Here is a 13293-nt window from a genome sequence, read left to right on the forward strand (position 1 = left end):
AAACCAATCAGTTCCAACCTGCTGCACAGTTCAGTCTTCTTGTCTGCATGTTTCTACCAACAGCAATTAAATGGTAATCTACAAATCAACCCAGTTCTAAAGATGTACTGTTCCTTAGCTAGATTCAAGTGATTTCTATCTACTACAAACAATTCATAAAGATGTAAAACAGTTGTATTCATTTAAGTATGGTCAAGAAAAAAATAATTATTTATGAATGTCACATCATCTCACATCATTATTTTTCCCAAATTTAAGAAGACACACGATTTCAAATTTTCCTTTCCACAAGCAAGCAGAAACAGTATTATGGTGACTTTTTCAGGCAATATTTGGCTTTATTATCTTATTATTTAAATCCACACCCACCTTAGCAAACCTAAGTTTACTACTAGGCCAGCACCCCACTGATCAACAGCACATGCTCTGGAGCAGAGGACCTGGGTTTGAATCCTGAAGCTGCACTTGCGACGTGACTGAGCAAGTTACTTAATCTGTGCCTCACTTTTCTCAGCTTTAAAATGAAGATAATAACAGCATCTGCCTCATAAGTGGATGACAGGATTAAATGAGATAATGAATAAATGAGTAAAGCACTTAAAACTCTACCTAACACATAATGAATAGTCAATGTTAAATTCTGTTTTTATATATTTGTCTTCTAAAATAGTCACAGCAGGGACTTCCCTGGTGGTCCAGAGGTTATGAACCCACCTTCCAATGCAGGGGACGCAGGTTTGATCCCTGGTCGGAGTACTAAGATCCTACATGCCGTGGGGCAACTAAGCCCGTGTGCTGCAACTACAGAGCCCACGCGCTCTGGAGCCAGTGCACCACAACTAGAGAGAAGCCCGTGCACTGCAACAAAGAGCCCGTATGCCACAACGAAAGATCCCGCATGTTGCAACTAAGACCTGACGCAACCAAAACTGAATAAATGAATGAATTTTTTTTTTAAAAAGAAAGAAAAAAACGTCACAGCAGACAGAATAGTCCATAATAAAGAGCCCCAGAACAATACTGGAGGAAAATATTAAAAAGAGATGGCTGTTTTAGTGTCCTTCCTTTTTTAAAAAAATAAATAAATTGGGGCTTCCCTGGTGGCGCGGTGGTTGAGAGTCCGCCTGCCGATGCAGGGGACATGGGTTTGTGCCCCGGTCCGGGAAGATCCCACATGCCGCGGAGCGGCTGGGCCCGTGAGCCATGGCCGCTGAGCCTGTGCGTCCGGAGCCTGTGCTCCGCAACGGGAGAGGCCACAACAGTGAGGGGCCCGCGTACCGCAAAGAAAAAAAAAAAAAATGTATTTATTTATGTCTGTGTTGGGTAGTTGCTGTGCAGGGGCTTTCTCTAGTTGCGGCGAGCGGGGGCTACTCTTCATTGCGGTGCGTGGGCTTCTCATTGTGGTGGCTTCTCTTGCTGTGGAGCATAGGCTCTAGGTGCACGGGCTTCAGTAGTTGTGGCACGCAGGTTCAGTAGTTGTGGCTCTAAGGCTTAGTTGTTCCGTGGCATGTGGGATCTTCCTGGACCAGGGCTCGAAACCACGTCCCCTGCATTGGCAGGCAGATTTTTAACCACTGATCCACCAGGGAAACTCCCTTCCTTCTTAAAATAGGCAGTTGTCTGTATTACCTAAGAAAGTGCTGACAAGTCATAGAAAAGATAGCAAAGACATTTTCAAAACTATTATGATTCTATGAAGGAAGAAAAAAGAAACTCAAGAAGACTTGTCCTTCAAAATAGATTAAAGGAATCTTTACAGAAAATGTGACATCACTATCTAGAAACAAGAGAATTGTGCATCCTTTTTGACATAGATATACTTTTATGGGTAAGATGAAACTATCATAGTCCGAAGACAGCTGTTTATTCATACATACCTGTAAGCATCATTTACACTGTAAGATATGCAGTAAGAGTTGAAGGTGTATAACACTATTCTCACACATAGTCTAGCAGCATACTCTGAGAGAAATGAAGCTCAAAGCCAAAAAGAAAACATTCATGAAAAAATCTAAAAATCCTTGCCATCAGGGTTGACCTTATTCAAAATGGTTTAACTCTTGCAGTGTATCAGAAAAAAATTCATCTGTGGAAGGCTGGTACATAAAAATGCTAACTGGGATACATAAGAAAATTATAGCTAACATTTACTGAACACTCACTATGCTCTGGGCATTATTCCAAGTTTTTATATAGATTAACTAATTAATCTTCAACATCACTATGACATAGGCATTTTATTGTCCCCACTTATACCCAAGGAATTGAGGCACAGAGAAATTAACCTGCCCAAACGTCAAGTTAATAATGGCTAGTCAGGGACTTCCCTGGTGGCACAGTGGTTAAGAATCCGCCTGCCAATTCAGGGGACACAGGTTCGATCCCTGGTCCAGGAAGATTCCACATGCCGCGGAGCAACTAAGTCTTTGCGCCACAACTACTGAGCCTGCGCTCTAGAGCCCACGAGCCACAACTACTGAGCCCACGTGCCACAATTACAGAAGCCTGCTCGCCTAGAGTCCATGCTCTGCAACAAGAGAAGCCACCGCAATGAGAAGCCCGTGCACCGCAACGAAGAGTAGCTCCCACTCGCTGCAACTAGAGAAAGCCCACGTGCGCAGCAACGAAGACCCAACGCAGCCAAAAATAAATAAATATATTAAAAAAAGAAAATAATAATGCCTAGTCAAAAACAGTCTGGCTCCTAAGCCCAAGTTTTTAACCAGCAGGCAAAGAAGACGACATAACATACACTTATATTATCTGGGAGTGGGGGCTAAGTTTCAGATAGGTTTTGGTTATCTATAATGTTTGAATTATTGACAATAAGCATGTATGGACTTATGTAATTTAAAATTTTTATATCTCATAAATTTAGTTACACCTTTTATTGGATTTTCTGTGGAATTCTATTTGATTATCACCTGACACACAATCTGCACTTGGCTAAATGAACAGGATCCCCAGGGTGAGCCTAACATCACAGCAGCTGGCAATATCTGGAGAGCGAGAAGGGGTTGCTAACACTCTTGAGAGGTCATGACAGACATAGTCTCTATCCAACCACCAGTAAGCTTCAAGACCTACCCTAGACTTGTTTCAGTATAGGTGCTGGTCTCCAGGTCCCATCTTTTTCTTCAAATATAGCTGTGTCCCCTCTTAGCTTAAGTAATTCATAGCCCTCAGAAATTCACAAGGGTAAGAAAGGTGGTGAAAGCTCAGAATGGCAATAAAACAAAGATAGTGACTGATCACTGATCACTCACTCTAATAGTATACCAACCTTGGCCACCTATTACAGACTGGTCATACATAATACTATCGTGAATAGTTTTCATGAATAACTTTTTATTATAGTTTTATTTCTTACTCATTAAACAAGTTTTTTCCATCTTCTTCCATATTATTCCACAGTCATTGGTTAGGTTTCCTCTTCTCTATTACCTACAGTGGAAAAAAAATCTGTAAGGTCAGGCTGATACATAGTAAGAGAAAAGCAATTTCATGAATTTTATTTATAAATTCTAAAACAGGATCAGTGTATTACAATGCCACTTAGTAAAATCCCCACAAGTCCTCAAAATTGAGGTAAAAGAGTAAAAAAAAAAAATAGCTGTGATCTCTTTTTCAGCTAAGAGCAACCAGACAGTCATTTATGAAGAGGCTGATAGAAGTACGAAAGGTTTACTTCCTGAGAAATGCACTTCTGCATTTGTTTTAGGTTTTAAAGATTATACACTATCTTTGCATATAACTTGAAACTGTCAGAAAAACCAAAACAAATTCACGGCAACAAAAATAATTGTGTTTCAAAAGCCAAAATTCTTTTTGTATAAGTGAAATATGTTAATAATGAAAGATGCCAGGAGGTGACATCTTTGTGTTAGATGGGTTCATGACTTTTAGGTAAGCAGCATGCATTCTATACGCAAGGACACTGCATTAGTCAAAGTTATCCAGAATGTAGAATTTGGACAAATTACATGTATAATCAATTTTTAGGTTTCTGACACTTTATTGAGGAGGCAGGACTCAATAAGCTTGAGATTAATACACCGTCTGCCACCATGTAACAAGATGAAAAATTCTCTATTTTGCTATCCTAATAACTAACACAAGAATTCCTCTTAGAAGAAGACTTCTTTGTGAAAACATGTTCCCTCATAGGGTCCCCCACCACTCATGTTCCCTTGGGGTGGACGGTTCCCTGCAGAATGCCTGTCAAGATCCCAGAATGACTGTCAAGAAAGGGAAATTGCTTTACACTAGACAAGGGGAAGAACTTGTTATTTTATTTCTGAAAGAGAGAAGGATGATGAGGAGAGGGAAAGGAAGAGGAGAAAAGAATAATTAGTACAGCGGAGCAAAGCTGGGTTACGTGGGGGTGAAGTTCTCCAGTCAAGGGAAGTCTGGAACATTTTCAGAACAGGGATGCCTTAATAGAAGTTGTATTAATGCAATATAGGGCTCACCCACCTCTATTTTGCCTCCTTTCTTCAGTTAGGTGTACTAAAAACACAAATGCCCTCTATGAATAGGGCCTTTCTGAGAATCAGAGAAGGAGCCAAGTATCACATCTGAGGGTACCATGGTGCACATCAGAGGCACAAGGCAAGAAAAATAGGTGTCTAGGAGGCAGAAGCAATTGCAAGATGATAAAACCCAGGAAATGCACAAATATTTTCAGGAAGAGAAGAGCATATAACTTCCACATTCTAGGTTGGGGGTTTGAGGCAACCTCATCCAGGAAGCTAAGCTGACATTGTATAGATGGGTGTTTTACATCCATAAAATTTCCCTCTTTACCTTTTTTTTGGGCGGGGGGAGGGGGCGCGCCACGTGGCTTGTGGGATCTTAGTTCCCAACCAGGGATTGAACCCGCACCCTCGGCAGTGAAAGCACAGAGTCCTAACCACTGGACCGCCAGCGAATACCCCATAAAATTTCCCTCTTTCCTACCCAAACAGCCTTACTTTCAATATGAGAACACCAAACCATTAAAAGGTAACTTAATTACTTTTAAATCCAAGTTATTTGAATGAATTCTGGATGTTCTCCAAAAGCTGACCAAAATAATCAGTTCTATACTGAGCACCTAGGATACATTAACTACACAGAAGTTAGGCTTAAAAGCCCTATGAAACAGCTATTAATTTGAAGAGTAATGACTTCAATAATTATGATGGTGATCTTGAAAACTGGGAAATTATAATAGGTCAGCTTAATTCTGCAAACTTAATAAGACTACACACATTCAAATATTTTCCATCTAAGTCCCACTTATATTATTTATACTACTGTAATATACTTTTGAATGGGGGGATGGAAATTCAGATATATAAAACAAATCACTGCAGCAGGAACTAAAAATGTGGATGACATCCCTTTAAACCATCATTAGAAATAAAGTCCCTAACAAGCACATTCCAAGTGTACCTATCGTGAGTGAAACTTGCTGAACTCTCAGGCTTTGTAGCATGTGCAATTCAAGAGTATAGGATGTAGAGTAACAGAGACCAGTTATCATCACGGTGGCCATACCAGACCTTTTGCAAGTAATTTAACTTCTCTGAGCCTGTTTTCTCATCTACTTCAGAGCACTGGTGTAAGGGTTAAATGAAAATGCAGGTAAAATGCTAGCATGCTGCCTGGCACGTAGCTGATGACTAAAAATTGTTTAGTTTCCTTCCTTTATCTTTCTACCTTTAGTTTAGAGTAATTTTCAGGGATTGAGGAGAAAATCCATTCCTGAAAACTTTACTCAACTTACTTTTATTCTGCCAAATAACAATGATGATGATGATGGCTGCTGATAACACTTATATAGCCTTTAATGTGAGCCAGACACTCATCTAAGCACTCTAACATATATTAACTCATTCAATTCTCACAATAACTGTGAGGTAGGTATTATCTTTATTCCCATTTCACAGACACTGAAACGGAGGTACAAATAAGTTTGACAGCTAATAAGTGGCAGAGCTAGGATTCAAACCCAGGTTTCTGCTCTTAAGAAATACTAGCATCGGGACTTCCCTGGTGGCACAGTGGTTAAGAATCTGCCTGCCAATGCAAGGGACACGGGTTCGAGCCCTGGCCCGAGAAGATCCCACATGCCGCGGAGCAACTAAGCCAGTGCGCTGCAACTACTGAGCCCACGTGCCACAACTACTGAAGCCTGCACGCTCTAGGGCCCGCCTGCTGCAACTACTGAACCCACATGCCTAGAGCCTGTGGTCCACAACGAGAAGCCACGACAATGAGAAGCCTGAGCATTGCAACGAAGAGTAGCCCCCGCTCGCCGCAACTAGAGAAAGCCTGCGTGCAGCAACAAAGACCCAACTCAGCCCCTCCCCCCAAAATAGAAAATCTAGCATCAGCGACTAACATCAAGGTGACAGCAGCAAAGCCCTTTCTTTAAGAGATCTCTAATATTAATGTAGTCAGGTAGAGATTGTTCAGATGACTTACCAAGTAGAAAAGATCCATATTTTACGTAATTAAGGTTATCTAAAATATATATATTTTATATATAGTTAAAATACAGATTTATATTATATATCTCAAAATATTTTAATATATTACATATTTCATAGTTTTAAAAGTTTAAAAAGTTGAACAAGAGAATATTAATAAATTTAAATCAGATAAAAATTTAACCAAGGGACATCCCTGGTGGTCCAGTGGTTAAGGCTCTGCACTTCTCTGCAGGGGGCACAGGTTCGATCCCTGGTCAGGGAACTAAGATCCCGCATGCTGCACGGCCAAAAAAAAAAAGAAATTAACCAAGACTGTACCTTTTTCAGCAAGGTCAGCCATGTGGTACATTCCAAAATATAAACATTTGTTATCCTTTGTTGTATCTTGTCTGTAACTGCCTTCCCCATAAACTCCTGGAGGACAGCAGTTGCATCTTATCTAACTAATTGTGAACAACAGTGATGTCTTAAAAAAGTGCCTAGTGCTCACTAGGCGCTCAATATTGATGAAAGAATGAAAAGACTGGATATTAAACAAAGAATAGGTTTTCAAGTCTATCTGTTATTTCCATTTACATTCTAAGGCACTAACACTCTAGGCTTATTTCCCACCACCCATTCACTCCTTAATTTTCCTACCAGCAAGTCCTTGCTGGATTTAAGTGTTTCCCTTGACCCAGTCACATCTTTGCTCATATTCCAATTTATGAGCTCATGTAACAAAATGTCTTATGACAAAAGGTCTCAAGTATACAATTAACCAGAAGACTCATGCATGAATGTATGCATGCAACATATTGTTATGGCACTTTATGGTTTTCAAAGTGCTTCCCCACATATCTCTCAGATGCCTCAAGACAACCCTGAGAGTAGACAAAGCAGGTGTGATAATCCAGGAAGCTACAGCTAATGCTGATTGTTTTGGAGTGAAAACATATTCTCATTGTCTCTGCCAAACAGCCAGTGGCTCAGAACCTGAGTTGGATGCTTTCTCGGTAATTGGGCAGAAGGTCTATGAAATGACATATTTTTAAGTCATAATGTCATAAATAATTTTTTACATCAAAAACGATCAGTCATATCTAATTAAAGTAAAAACAGGCCAAAAGGCTTGGAAAATACAAAGGCAGAGGAAACTCACACAACTAAATAAGGCAAAAGTTTACATGCATCCACAACTAAATAAAGAGACCTCATATCGAGTTTTAAGAAGAACACAATTAAATCTCTCTTGGCCACTAAGTTAGGAAGTTCAGCATAGACTGGTGGGAAGAGAGAGTGTGAGATTAGGTAGCAGGAAGTCTGGGTCTCAGTCCACACTCTGCCACTGAAGAGTTATGTGATATCCAGTCCCACTCAAATTTAAAATTCTAAAATTGTGTACATATCACCAGGGTAAGTAATAATGCAAAAAGAAACATAAAACATTGTGCAGTATGGACAGCACGAACAAGGGCTTAAGATCTGCTGACTTTACTGTTCTGAGATTCTAAGTTATTAGTTTGCCATGGGTTTTACCCATTAATGGCTCTGAATAATGTTTTAAGTTCAAATTCAGGACCTCTGAACAGAAACTGCAAAACAGACAGATTTACGATTTTCTGTGAAACACAAAGGGTGCCAGGACTGCATTTATACACTTTGACCTTGGTTCAGAATAATCTAGGTGGTAAATTCTAAGTTCACTTGCCAAATGAATCTTATAAGCTATTTATTAAAATGCTTTTTCAAAAAAAAATGCTTTTTTTCAGCATTAGACAGAAATGTGGTCCATGGGTTTTATTTTATTTTTTAAATATTTATTTATTTATTTGGTTGCGCTGGGTCTTAACTGTGGCAGACAGGCTCCTTAGTTGCTGCTCACCAGCTCCTTAGTTGCAGCATGTAGGCTCCTTAGTTGTGGCTCCAGGGCTCCTTAGTTGCAGCTCACCGGCTCCTTAGTTGCGGCAGGTGGGCTCCTTAGTTGCTGCTCACCAGCTCCCTAGTTGCAGCAAATGAGCTCCTTAGTTGTGGCTCACCAACTCCTTAGTTGTAGCAGGCAGGCTCCTTAGTTGCAGCTCGCCGGCTCCTTAGCTGTGCCATGTGAACTCTTAGTTGCGACATGCATGTGGGATCTAGTTCCCTGACCAAGGATCGAACCCGGGCCCCCTGCATTGGGAGCGCAGAGTCTTATCTACTGTGCCACCAGGTAAGTCTCCGTCCATGGGCTTATGAAGCTGTGTTTTACAAGTGTAAAAGTTCCCTATGTGATCCTCCCTCATGTCCCACCCCAGGTTAAACACTGTCCTGATTATTATCAAGAAAGTTAGAAATTTGCTTCTCTTTATTATGTTTCAAATAACATTCTGGTCTTAATTAACTACTTAATACGGAATAAAGAAAATACAACCTTAGCCAGATTGGGAATTCCTCCTCACCAACAAATAAAATGACCTAAAAGCAACAGCATAATATGCTTACATTCTCACTTATCCATGATAAATATATACAAACAAAAGCAAGACCGAATCCCATTTAGTTTGTAGAGCAGCAGTGTCAGCCACAAAAATGACCTTCCATATAGCATGTGCTGGAGTTGCTATTTCATCACTGTGCTTAAATATAATCCTGTTTTTTATGATCTCCACATATGATTAATACTACTAATTGGTAGAGTTCAGTCTGCCAGCATTCATTCAAGCCATTTTCAAAGCATTAATTTGGTCATTACCAAGCACATTTTATAAATACCATACAACAATTTTGTCAGCACAGAGCAGCAATTTATAATGGGAAGAGAACATTTACAAACATTTATAATACTTTTAGTAGATACCATGCTGTGTGAAGGGTTTTCATATATATTTGCTCAGTTAATTCTCACAATGAGGAAGACATCAGCAGCATTTTACAGAAGAATGGATACTCAAATGGTGATTAGATGACTAGTCCAGTATCATACAGCAAGAAAACAGCAGTGCCTAGGCCCAAGATAATCGCTTTAAGTTGCCAGTAACTCCACATCAGTGGCAAACATGAGGTTTATTTAAGTAAAGTTTTGTGCCATGGTAAAACTTAGTTGGCAGATAGCAATATTCTAAGGCACTTTATATGCCTTGTTCAGGAGCTACTGAGCTGTAAATCTGTACTCCTTCTACAGAAACAGTATCTAATTTTAAAATTGAAACATAAAGACTTGTCACTACAGCTAGCTGTTTTTAGAGAAAACACTGTAAAGGAAACATTAATTCACTAAATAGAGTCAGTAACTGTTGTATAAAGAAGCTATCTCTTGGTGACCATATCTAAACAAGCGCCAAAAATTACTTGTGTCTTACAAACATAAAAGTATATTTTAAAAGAATTTTGAAATATTATATTAGAAAATGCTTCCTATAATCAAAGCTCTTCTTTTAAAAATTTAACTCTAAGTGAAATATCACTATTCATTACACTACAGATATAAGTGATATTATTGGTTTTCCCTGAAAATTCCCATAAAAAATAACATTTATAAAATAAACATTTTAGGAGTGCTCTGAAATGGACAATACTAAACATATAATAAGATTTAGATAACTTGATGGACTGTATATCTGTGTCAAGCAATGAGAAGATATTTGGTCAAGATCTAATGCCTGCAGAACTTTCCAACTCTGTATTGTTCTAGCTTGTGATCTGGTTAGAGTATTCAAAGATACAAAATAGATGCAGATATTAAAAAATATAAAATTGCATCAAATAATAAGACAACACCCTAATTAGGTGTAGTTAAGAGAGCAGGTTTAGGACTCCGATTGGCTGGATTAGAATCCCAGTGGGACCAAATTCCTAGCTCCATGACTCGGTTTCCTCACCTACCTCATACAATTATTAGGGAGTTACAATGTGTACAGAGTTCAGAAAACTCAGTGGCATGAGGTAAGTGATCAATAAATGTTACCTATTATTTTTCTAGTATTACGTTATGTAAAACATAAAATATACGGGCTTCCCTGGTGGCACAGTGGTTAAGAATCTGCGTGCCAATGCAGAGGACATGGGTTCAAGCCCTGGTCTGGGAAGAACCCACATGTGGCACAGCAACTAAGCCTGTGTGCCACAACTACTGGGCCTGAACTCTAGAGCCCATGAGCCACAAATACTGAGCCCGCGAGCCTAGAGCCTGTGTTCTGCAACAAGAGAAACCACCGCAATGAGAAGCCCACTCGCGGCAACTAGAGAAAGCCCGTGTGCAGCAATGAAGACCCAATGCAGCCAAAATAATAAATTAAAAAAAAAAAAAATATATATATATACATGTAAAAAGACTAAAGGCCTTCCATTACTGGGCTATTTTTCAAGTTTAGAAATTTAAAACATAATAAAGAGAAGCAAATTCCTAACTTTCTTGATAATAGTCAGGACAGTGGTTAACCTGCGGTGGGACATGAGGGAGGATCACGTAGGGAACTTTTACACTTGTAGGATGTTACTCCAGCTTTTGTTTTACTAGTCTTTAAAATGTACATATGTTTTAAAATGTATTTCACGTATGTCATATTTCACAATTTAAAAAAATTGGAAAAGTAAAAGTTAATACATTTCTAAAGAATAATAATGAGAAAGCATTATTTAACCTTAGGAGAGGATGAGAGGAAAAAAACAACAACAACAAGAAAACAATGCTTTATCATTCTAAGTGTTCCAGGTACTTCCGATTATGTATGCAACAGTTTAGCTCAGTCAAGGAAAGATTTCCATTGGATTCCACTCAATCCTAAGAGACATTTTTCTCTGTGGGTCAGTTGTTTTAAAGGTGTCATTGATTCACTAGGAGCACCTCTTTATAATCATGAAATCTGGAGAGTGTAAGGAAGCTCAGAGGGCTTCTATTCCAACATGTTCACTTTCCAGTTAAGGAAACATTAGACTCCTTAGCTTCCAAACAACAGGCTTTCCCCACTCTGCTCCCAGCTGTTATTACTAGTCACCAACGTGACACAAAGCAAGGGGCAAAGCCCATTCTTTCAATCGTCTCCTAATAGTGACTGGAGAAAAGGTGAGTTTTCCCAATCATCAGCACCTGTCAGTGTCCTAACGTGTAGCCCAAAGATGCTGGGACCTACAGAGGAACCCAATGCCTCAAAGAAGGCACTCCATAAATATGTGTAGAAGTGAATTTATTCAAAAGTATAAAGCAGGGTTTCTGCCCCCAAGAATTTTACATATAAATGAAAATCACCAAAGAATCCTAGTCAACTTACAATGAATTCGGTAGTGTTCTGGGGCAAACGGTGCAAAGTACAAAATATAGGAGGGAAAGAGAAATAAGACAAAAGATTTATGTCATGGGGTAAAATGCAGGAAGGGGTCCTGGAAGAGGAAAATTGAGAATTGAGTTTTGAAAAATTGATAGAGAAAGCATTCTAGGATTTCTCCAAAGAAACTTGACATTTTTACAAGAGTTTCCTTTTTCCACATTATTTAAACATTTTAACAGGGATATTAATATGTTCTAAATAATTTTATCTGCTATAATTACATTCAGGAAAGAGTTTCTGCCCTCCCTGACAAAGAACTTTTGGAGGCCACTGAAAAGTGAATAGTAGGAAGAAAAAAGAAACCTTTTAAATGCTCAATATAAATTCTTCAAAACAGAAACATCTTTAAAAGGGTAAGACACAACTTTTCTTGAGTTTTAAAGTTCACCCCAATAAAACCAGACTCCAATCTTTAACAGGAAGAAGAACATTAAAAAAAAAAAAAAATTCCATGACTGCAACCTAAAGCCCACACTAAACTAACAGGAAATTTGGGTGACATAAGCCATGATAAACAGCTCCTATTTCCAGCTACTTTAATGAGAGAAAACAGAACCACATTGGCAAGGTAAAGAACACTGGGGAAGAGACTCAGTTCTAGTTCGGGACAGATAAGTGACCATAGGTAAGCCACCTCTGCTCTCTGGGTCTCAGTTTCCACATCTGAAAAAGGAATATTTAAGTTACTTAATGACCTAAATTTCTATAACACTATCTGCAAACTTCCCGAAGTCATTTAGATGTCATTCTCTTATAGCAAGCTATAAGCTAGGCATTAATCCAAAGGGGTAGCAAAGACCAAATGAATTTATATCTTGTACAATTCTGTTACTGTAGCAAAATTTTTCAACTGCTATAAACCATCTACCTATTAAGTAGTGTTGAAACAGGGCATCAAAGAAATAAATTTGGATCTTCAATGAAAATTGATGCATTGAACACCTTCATTTACCTCTGCTCTCTCCCTAACTCCACTAAAATGGCATTAAAAACATGAAATTCATAAGGACAAAGACTAGGAAAGGAAACAACTACAACAAAGTTTTTGGAAGCTGAAAAGCAGATTGACTAGCTATTTGATTTAGCACAGTAAAGAAAGCAAAAACTAAGAGCATGTTAAGGGGAAGCTCAGAGCAAACTGAATTGTGCTGGGAAACACCAGAAAAGCTCAGAATGATCTGAAAGTGGGAACAGCAGGCAGGGCTGAATAAAGGAGCACAGGGTGAAAGTTCTACTCCAAGGTTCCCACCCTGACTCCAAGCAGCCACTGGTCAGAGGAAGGGAATTTACTCTCTGGAAACTAAAGAGACTCTGGACTTGGGCACAACTAGGGGCAGGCCGACCAGTCTAAAAAGATGGGGATTCAAGGAAGGCTGAGATCCTGAAAGGTAGATATCCCCAGCTCCGTCCCCACTCAGCTCCCCAAATGTTGAAGGCAGGTGTGTAAGCCGATGGTTGGAGCATTCTCTCTGAGGAAAACCTGGCTAAGAGAAAAGAAAAACACCTACAAATACTGACTGATGGAGGTGACA

At 39.2% G+C, this 13293-nt stretch overlaps 2 protein-coding genes across 2 annotated transcripts in view; both read right to left on the reverse strand.

Annotated features, from left to right (window-relative positions):
• USP49 (ubiquitin specific peptidase 49) overlaps nucleotides 1–13293 on the reverse strand; it is a 77719-nt gene that overhangs the window by 34584 nt on the left and 29842 nt on the right. Inside the window, exon 2 of the mRNA XM_024766081.1 lies at nucleotides 3371–3444. The gene's annotated coding sequence lies outside the window, so the exon portion shown is untranslated. The remainder of the gene's footprint in view (nucleotides 1–3370; nucleotides 3445–13293) is intronic.
• The window catches only part of MED20 (mediator complex subunit 20), a 70410-nt gene that overhangs the window by 23987 nt on the left and 33130 nt on the right, over nucleotides 1–13293 (reverse strand). The window contains exon 5 of the transcript XR_003006051.1: nucleotides 3371–3444. The gene's annotated coding sequence lies outside the window, so the exon portion shown is untranslated. The remainder of the gene's footprint in view (nucleotides 1–3370; nucleotides 3445–13293) is intronic.

This window comes from Neophocaena asiaeorientalis, unplaced genomic scaffold (assembly GCF_003031525.2).
Source record: "Neophocaena asiaeorientalis asiaeorientalis breed wild unplaced genomic scaffold, Neophocaena_asiaeorientalis_V1.1 scaffold46, whole genome shotgun sequence".
NCBI lineage: Eukaryota > Metazoa > Chordata > Mammalia > Artiodactyla > Phocoenidae > Neophocaena > Neophocaena asiaeorientalis.